This window comes from Myotis lucifugus, unplaced genomic scaffold (genome assembly GCF_000147115.1).
Source record: "Myotis lucifugus unplaced genomic scaffold, Myoluc2.0 scaffold_457, whole genome shotgun sequence".
Taxonomy (NCBI): domain Eukaryota; kingdom Metazoa; phylum Chordata; class Mammalia; order Chiroptera; family Vespertilionidae; genus Myotis; species Myotis lucifugus.
The window spans coordinates 22,648-31,437 of record NW_005871505.1 but is presented as its reverse complement, the minus strand read 5'-3'; the positions used below and the strand labels follow the sequence as shown (position 1 = coordinate 31,437).

At 48.3% G+C, this 8,790-nt stretch overlaps 1 pseudogene; it reads left to right on the top strand.

Annotated features, from left to right (window-relative positions):
- The window catches only part of LOC102439375, a 34,495-nt pseudogene that overhangs the window by 4,845 nt on the left and 20,860 nt on the right, over positions 1 to 8,790 (top strand).

The window sequence follows — 8,790 nt, the reverse complement described above, 5'->3', positions numbered from 1 at the left end:
CACTCAGCATCTGAACACTCAGCATCAGAACACTCAGCATCAGAGCACTCAGCATCTGAACACTCAGCATCAGAACACTCAGCATCTGAACACTCAGCATCAGAACACTCAGCATCAGAACACTCAGCATCAGAGCACTCAGCATGAGAGCACTCAGCATCTGAACACTCAGCATCAGAACACTCAGCATCAGAACACTCAGCATCTGAACACTCAGCATCAGAGCACTCAGCATCTAACACTCAGCATCAGAACACTCAGCATCAGAGCACTCAGCATCTGAACACTCAGCATCAGAACACTCAGCATCAGAACACTCAGCATCAGAGCACTCAGCATCAGAACACTCAGCATCTGAACACTCAGCATCTGAACACTCAGCATCAGAACACTCAGCATCAGAGCACTCAGCATCTGAACACTCAGCATCTGAGCACTCAGCATCAGAGCACTCAGCATCAGAACACTCAGCAGCAGAACACTCAGCATCAGAGCACTCAGCATCAGAGCACTCAGCATCTGAACACTCAGCATCAGAACACTCAGCATCTGAACACTCAGCATCAGAACACTCAGCATCAGAACACTCAGCATCGGAATACTCAGCATCGGAGCACTCAGCATCAGAACACTCAGCATCAGAACACTCAGCATCAGAGCACTCAGCATCAGAGCACTCGGCATCAGAGCACTCAGCATCAGAGCACTCGGCATCAGAGCACTCAGCATCAGAGCACTCAGCATCAGAGCACTCAGCATCTGAACACTCAGCATCAGAACACTCAGCATCTGAACACTCAGCATCGGAACACTCAGCATCAGAGCACTCGGCATCGGAACACTCAGCATCAGAACACTCAGCATCAGAGCACTCGGCATCAGAGCACTCAGCATCTGAACACTCAGCATCTGAACCCGCTCACCTTTCAGACCAGCGTCGGCTCCAGCTACAGGAGCTCCTTGAACTTGTCAAAAGAGCCGTGTTCTCTTTCGCTTCTGAGACTTTGCTGAAGTTCAGGCCTAGTCAGGGCTGTGCCGTGGGTGTATAGTTCTGCTTCCTCTCTAAGTTTAAACAACCTGAAAATTGAGTTTTATCCGAGACGCCGAGCCTGTCGAATGTTCTTCATAAACACTAATCCATCTCTTGTAGCCTCAACTTAGAGACTTTTTAACTGTAAAAGTAATGTAATCAATCATATTATAATGGGCTGTGAAAGTATTGGGGGGATAAAACCTACCCATAACCTTCTCGATATCATTTATGTTTTTAGTGAGCTCCCTTTTAATCTGTTTTATATACACGTAGCTGTTCCATCATCTGAAAAAAAGATTATAATAATAATAAAAACTAACATGTAGATAGCACATCCTATGGGCAAAATACCTTTCTAGGCATTTTACATACATTAGCATTTTATTTTCATGGTGAGCCTGTGAGTGTTCCCATTTTACAGATGAAGAAAACAAGGCACCAACCATACAGCTGAGTAAATGTTAAAGCCATGGTTTGAACTCATGAAGTCCAACATCGAAGCTCCTGCTATATTTCATATATATATTTACACACACACACACACACACACACACACACACACATATATTATCTTTATATACAAAAGGCTAATATGCAAAGTGTCCCTTCGACCGGGAGACCAGCAGTTTGATCGCTCACTCTGACGTGCGCTGACCACCAGGGGGCAGCGCAGAGCGAAGGAAGGCCCCAGCTGGCAGCTGGAAGGCCCCGATCGGCCCTGATCACCAGCCAGGCCTAGGGACCCTACCCGTGCACAAATTTTGTGCACCGGGCCTCTAGTATGCTATATATAATGTAATATGTTACATTACATACTACATGGAAAGCACTTAGACCAGTGTCTGGACCGTGGCATGAAGCCATTAAATGCTAGTGATGATCAGCATGGCCGTTATAAGGACTGCATTGAATGTAATTTGTTACACTTCACTTTAAGTCTTAGGTTATCACTAAATGAGGTAGGTTTACCTTACATTAGCTCAAAAGTAATTTTTGATCCCATCAAGCTACCTTATTACCCATTATTATTATTTTTTTAATCCTCACCAGAGGATATTTTTCTATTGATTTTCAGAGAGAATGGAAGAGAGAAAGAGAGAAATATCGATGTGAGAGAAACACATCGATTGGTTGCCTCCTGCACGCGCCCCATCCAGGACTTAGGCCAGGGAAGAGCCTGCAACCAGGTATATGCCCTTGACCAGAATCGAGCCCGAGACCCTTTGGTCTGCAGGCCAACGCTCTATCCACTGAGCCACACTGGCTAGGGCTTATTACCCATTATTTTTTATGACTGCACAATATCCTATAGAATGACCCTCAATAATTAATTCATTGTGGCTGTTGGTTGTTTTAGTCTTTTTTATTGTAGATAACACTTTGAGCATTATCTTTATGCATTACACTTTCCCCCTTAATTTATGTCACTTTTTTAAAGGACAAACCCCCAGAAGTAAGAATTATGTACTAAAGGGCTTGAGCATTATTATGCTTATTTATTCTTATCAGAAATGCCTTTGCAAAGGCCTTGTATCATAACTATGTTTTAGGGAGTCTGTTCAACAATTCAGTATTTACAGTATGAACTTCTTTCCGTTAATACTAGCTTCTCACAAAGGGCCTGTGCAAAATAAATCCCATCCCTTTTCAATATGACAGACTTTCAAATATTTAAATTTTTAAAATGTTTGCCTTATCCACCCACACCCCTCCCTACCCTCTCAGCTCCCCTCCTGACAGATTATACCCTGATCGTCCCCCGACTCCTGCAAGCCGCTCTGGTCTGACCCAGTCCCCAGCTGCAGCCTGAGTCACAGTCTCCCAGGACATTCCATGGGCCTCGGTCCCTGTGAACTTGGAGATTCCCGACAGGGCCGGGCAGCAGAGCGGGCGGGTTATCACTTCCTCCACCGACCCCGACCGGGGCATCTATTTCCAGCGACACAGCCTCGGGTCACATTCACATTTTTGGCACGAAAAGCTGCTGCTGGCTCATGGGTTCTTTCTGTCACCAAAACCCCCTCTGGTGTTCCCACGAGGACTGTTCCGTCAGGTTTCCCACATCCTGTGCGGATGGCGACGATAGTGTGCAGTTGAGTGACATTATTGACATAGGTTTTCACATAAACTTTAACTAGTTTGTTTAAGTTTCCTTTCCCAGGATGTTGCGATACTTCCAAATGCCCAAATGGGCATATCGATGTACTGGACGAGGGCCTTTATGCTCTCTGAGTCTTCGTTCAGACAGGAACAAAGATACAGGCTGAGACCCCCGAGCGCAGCCGTTGGCACAGGACAGGAGTCCCCTGGCCTCCAGCGGTCAGCGTCTGTGGACAGTGCTTCACCAGCAAAGAATCCGCAGCTGCCAAGTCCCCCCAGTGCCCTAACAATCAGCCACATTCACCCGCCCCGCTTCTGAAGACATCTAGGAGACCCATGTAACGGCTCGCTGGGACTCAAATACATCATGATTATATTGTGTCCATTAATTTTTATCTGAGTGATTTTTTAATCATCTAAAAGACATAAATGATTTTTACCCGGGTCTCATAGCTGTCCTTGTTTTCTAAGTACTCACAGACCAACACAGACTACTATTACATCTATGCTGGGCAAATGTCTGCGGTTCCTAACGTCTCTATTAGATTCTCATCCTGGTGAGAAAAGCTCATCTGTACTTCCATGCGTCTTTTATAAACTGACACAGCAGCAGGCTTAACCAATACTTATCATTTCAGCCCCCAAATAAAAAATATGATAAGTCATCTATATAATAAAAGCCTAAGCAACCATTATGCAGAATGACGAGAATGACCAGTCGCTCTGATGCGCACTGACCACCAGGGGCAGGCCTAAGCCAGCAGGCAGATATCCCCCAAGAGGTCCTGGGCTGCAAAAGGGTGCAGGCTGGGCTGAGGGACACCCCTCCAGTGCACAAATTCATGCACTGAGCCTCTAGTATCAAATAAAATGAAATATTCTGAGCCCTCTCGCCTGGGAACTTTCTGGGTCCTGTGATTCAGATCCGCCTGTAGGGTGGAGAAGACGCTCTGCTCACTTCGGATGACATGGAATTGACCCTGGAGGAGGGCTCTCTGGTGATGTCTATGGGAGCTGCTCTCAGTTGTCTTAGAAGAGTCACAGGACAACTACCATAAAGTGTTTCTTGTTATTCAGAATGGTTCATCGAGTTGCTTACCTTCCAGGGTGCTCATCGGCTCCCCGCTGGTTGGCCAGCCCAAGAACAGGACGGGCGACGTCTACAAGTGTCCCGTGGGGAGGGGAGAGGCACTGCCCTGCGTAAAGCTGGATCTACCAGGTACGTCAAGTCTGAGCGGTAAAGTCCGGTCCTAAAGGCTGCCCCGTGTTCTAACTGCAAATAAATGTCAACCAACCCTAGAAAATATTCAAAGTGCCCTATACACTTCCTTCCGTTCTTATCAGCCAACTTCAGGTAAGATGGCATTTTGACCCCCTCGGCCCTTCATTTGCTGTAGAAATTCACTAGAGGCTAACCACAGATCTAGAAGGTCTTACTAGTGCTGTTGCATGCAACTGCCTCCATTGTTCAGCATCCTTTGTGAACCAGTGGTGACATGAACAACTGTTCCAGATAAACCCACCCATCCCCTTTCCTCCAAAAAATCCAACTTAGCGTTTGTGTTTTACACGAAACTAGCGCAAGAGGAATTGCAATAGGTGAGTCAAACTTGTGAAAGAGAAGAGCACAAGGTATGTTTCAGTCGAAGTAGAGGTATTTGGTAGAAACATCACTGTCGCTAGAACGTGACTAGGAAGTTCCTGTGAGAACTCTCCAGGAATTAGAAACATCGGTGTGCTATGCAACGTGAGGTCCATGGGAGTGACTCATAACCCGCAGGGTCACTTCAGATACTGTCCTTCCAGCCCTCCCTTTAAACACTTCCTAGTCGTTTGCTTATTGTAAACATGTTTTCCTTTGCAGTCATGAGCGTACTTGTAATCGCTGCTTTCATACCCGTTTCTGACCATTCCAGCATCTGGAATATCTCAACTTTTTCCCCATTGATTCTCTTTCTCTTGCGGCCAGGTCACCCTTTTCTGCTTCTTCCTGTGCTTGGGCTTGTGTCCTGGGCTGTCCTTGGAGCTACAGGTGTGGGGTGTTCCATGCCCTTGAATAGTCCCAGCAGAAGGTTTCCTTGGCTGGACTCAGGTTCCAGGCCGGGCTGCACGCACACAGCTCAAGTCATTGAGCTACTTGGACGGAATACATGTGTACATGTCAGAACGCTCCTCATGGCTCTGCTCTCCAAGAGATCCCCCCGCTTCATAGGCGCGGTCATTGCCCCAATTTCTGTCCTTTTTCAAGACGGAAAGACGAGTTCTCTTTGAGGTTTAGCCACTGACTAGGCCTTCCCTGAGGGGAAAACAAACCAACACAAAGGCAGGAAACTCACCCACTGCTCCGTCTTCTGACATGAATGGGTCCCTCCGGTCTGCCCGCTCTCGGTCTCGCCTCTCCCCACAGATGCCTGTCTCTGCACCGTGTCTCCTTGTCCTAGAGGGGGCAGCTGTGATGTGTAGACGTTACTCCTACAGGAGCGGCTCCTCCATCGCTGGCCCCGGGAGCGGAGTTTCAGTGTTGGCTGGAGACTCCAGCTGCGTCCAGTGGGGAGGGGTGGGGACTGGGTGAAAGGAGCTGAAGGGATTAGTCAAAGAACATATATGCGTGGCCCATGGACAGGGACGACAGTGTGGTGAAGGCACGGGGGGTGGAGGTGGATAAAGGGGGGAGATGGGGGGCATGTGTAATAGTGTCACCGATTGCAAGAAAATGCTTACAATAAACATTTTTAAAAGAGAACAGTAGGAGCGCTTCTGCTGTAGCCCCGTCCCAGGGAGGCTCACCCTGGCCCACCCCAGCGTCACACCTCGAACCCAGATCGTTCGAGTCCAAGGGAGATCACGCCCACTTCCAGGTGCTTCCAGAGCGAGGCAGACTGAGCTCTCCACAGAGGCCTTGTTCCGATGCCGACAGGACGTGGCCATTCAGGCATCCGCTCCCCTGGCTCCCTCAGTCCATTTATAGCCGGGCCTGAGGGAGGGAAGATTCCAGCACAAACGGGAGCCAACCCTGCCAGGACGTCCGTGCACTTGGGGCAGGGGAGACCCTTTGGTGTTTCCTGTCCGATCTTTTTGGTTTTTCAAGGTGAAGAAGTAGAAATTCTTGCCAATTTTTTTTATTTTATTATTTTTAAATATTTTTTTTAAATTTTATTTTATTGCTTAAAGTATTACAAAGAATATTATATATGTCTCCTTTTTTTCCCCTTCTTGACATTCCCCCGGCCTCCCCTACCCCCCAGTGTCTTATGTCCATTGGTTATGCTTATATGCATGCATACAAGTCCTTCGGTTGATCTTTTACCCGCCTCCAGCCCCCCAACCCTCCCTGGCCTTCCGCTGTAGTTTGACAGTCTGTTCCATGCTGCTCTGCCTCTGTATCTATTCTTGTTCATCAGTTTATAATGGTCTTTATTATCCATAAATGAGTGAGATCATGTGGTATTTTTCTTTCATTGTCTTGCCAATTTTTTTGCCAGTCGGCACGTTTTAGGACCCAACCTTCCTACTTGCAATGCCAAAGGTAGTTCCTTCCTTGTGTCCTCTTTTTAAATCCAAACTTCCCGACCCGGCTCTAATCCTGCTGTAGTTTCCTCTGAAACCTCAGGATGTCCCCGGGAGGCTAAGACGAATGGTCAGAAAGTTTGTATTTGAGTTTTCTCTCCTGGTCTGCTCGCCTGTGTCCTTCTTCTTGCCAGAAACGCCATGTCTCATCATTAGTCACGTGTCACATGCGGACATAACATGTCAGAAAGTGTGAGAGTTACATCGTGTCCGCAGTGTCAGGAGGCCGACATTTTCCTGTTTGAATTAGCCACACTCTGTGAGAGGCAGTCCCACGTCCGTGGCCTCCGCGCTCTGCGTCCTTTCACCGTTCAGCAGGACTATTGGGGACGATGGTCCAGCACAGCTTCTGGGACGGGAGCCACGTCCGGAGCCTTCGCGCGCTCCCTGGGTTCCTGGGAGACCGGTCAGCTGGACGAAGAGCAGCGTGTGCTGTGATGAGCGCGCGGCACAGAGAATGTGTTAACGAGACAAACGTCTGTTCTGTTTCCAGTCAACACATCGATTCCCAACGTCACGGAGGTGAAGGAGAACATGACCTTCGGAGCCACGTTGGTCACCAACCCGAAGGGGGGGTTCCTGGTAAGAGAGCCCGGCGTGATGCTCGCCCGGTGGTGGCGAACCTCTGACACGTGTGGCAGAGGTGACACGTGAACTCATTTTTTGGGTTGATTTTTCTTTGTTAAATGGCACTTAAATATATAAAATAAATATCAAAAATGTAAGTCTTTGTTTTACTATGGTTGCAAAGATCAAAAAGTTTCTCTATGTGACTTGGCACCAGAGTGAAGTTAGGGTTTTTCAAAATGCTGACATGCCGAGCTCAGAAGGTTCGCCATCACTGTAGCTAGTCCCTGGCCTGGGAAGTCTGCCGCGGTCCAGTCACGTCGACGTGACAGTGTGTAACCTTACGCTTTCTCACCGTTTCATGTTCCCAAGGCGTGCGGGCCCCTCTATGCCTACCGATGCGGCCACCTGCACTACACGACCGGCATCTGCTCTGACGTCAGCCCCTCGTTCCAGGTGGTGAACTCCATCGCCCCTGTGCAAGGTACAGGCGGGCGCCTGCTCTCTCGTGTCTGACAGCCGGGCTGAACGGGACAGTGTGCACGCAGGAGCGGGCCTCAGAGCCTGAGCTGTCTGCTCCGCTACCAGCATGACCAAGTTAGGGAAAGGCTGGCTCTACCCATAGATCGCCAAACCTCACAGCTATTTTGGGAACTGATATTAGTGTAAACAACCCTCCACAGAATGGTGTTTAAACACCCCGGCGGGAGCTGTCAGGTTGGTTTATGTAAAAGGGTGAACCTGTTGGAGGCTGGTGGCCTCATGTGAAACATGCCCAGAATGAGAGCTGTCCTAAAGGGTGTCCCAAAATTCACGCAAGATTTGAATTTTGTGTGAGCATTAACAACAACAACAACAAAAAATAAAAGCCTAATTTTACTTGGTTTATTGAATCAGATTCTAATATCTGTTGCCCTTTGATTTCGATCCCTTCAATTTGACAAGCATTACCAAGTACCAATTATGGCCCAGGAGCAGGGACAATGAAGACCAATGAAGACCACGGCTTTGCATATGTGCCAGCAAAGCCGTGGAGGCCATTTACCCGATGTGCCATTCCATACATAACCTTATACCATGTACTTTATGAATCAATAAAAAATGTACAATTTTTAATTATAAACCTGTGTTTTCTATCAAAATTACTTCTTGCGTGAATTTTGGGACACCTTTATAAAGCTCACACTGGGGCAGGCTCAGCCATGCCCAGGCGGTGTTAGAAGGTTAGGGGGAGAGGAGCTTTGCCTGGTTAGACCTCCGACCCCGTGGTTAAGGAATGCAATGGGCATCACTTCTGCTTTTCTAACTGTTGTTTTTGGTCTGAAAGTCTCGCGTGCGCCCGGTAAAACATCAGTGAGGCCTGGGCGCCCCCGGGGCCAGGAGCCCTCCTGCCCGAGGCGCATGCGCTGCCTGTCTTGCAGAGTGCGGCACGCAGCTGGACATCGTCATCGTGCTGGACGGCTCCAACAGCATCTACCCACATGGGACAGCGTCACCGCCTTCCTCAACAACCTGCTGGAGCG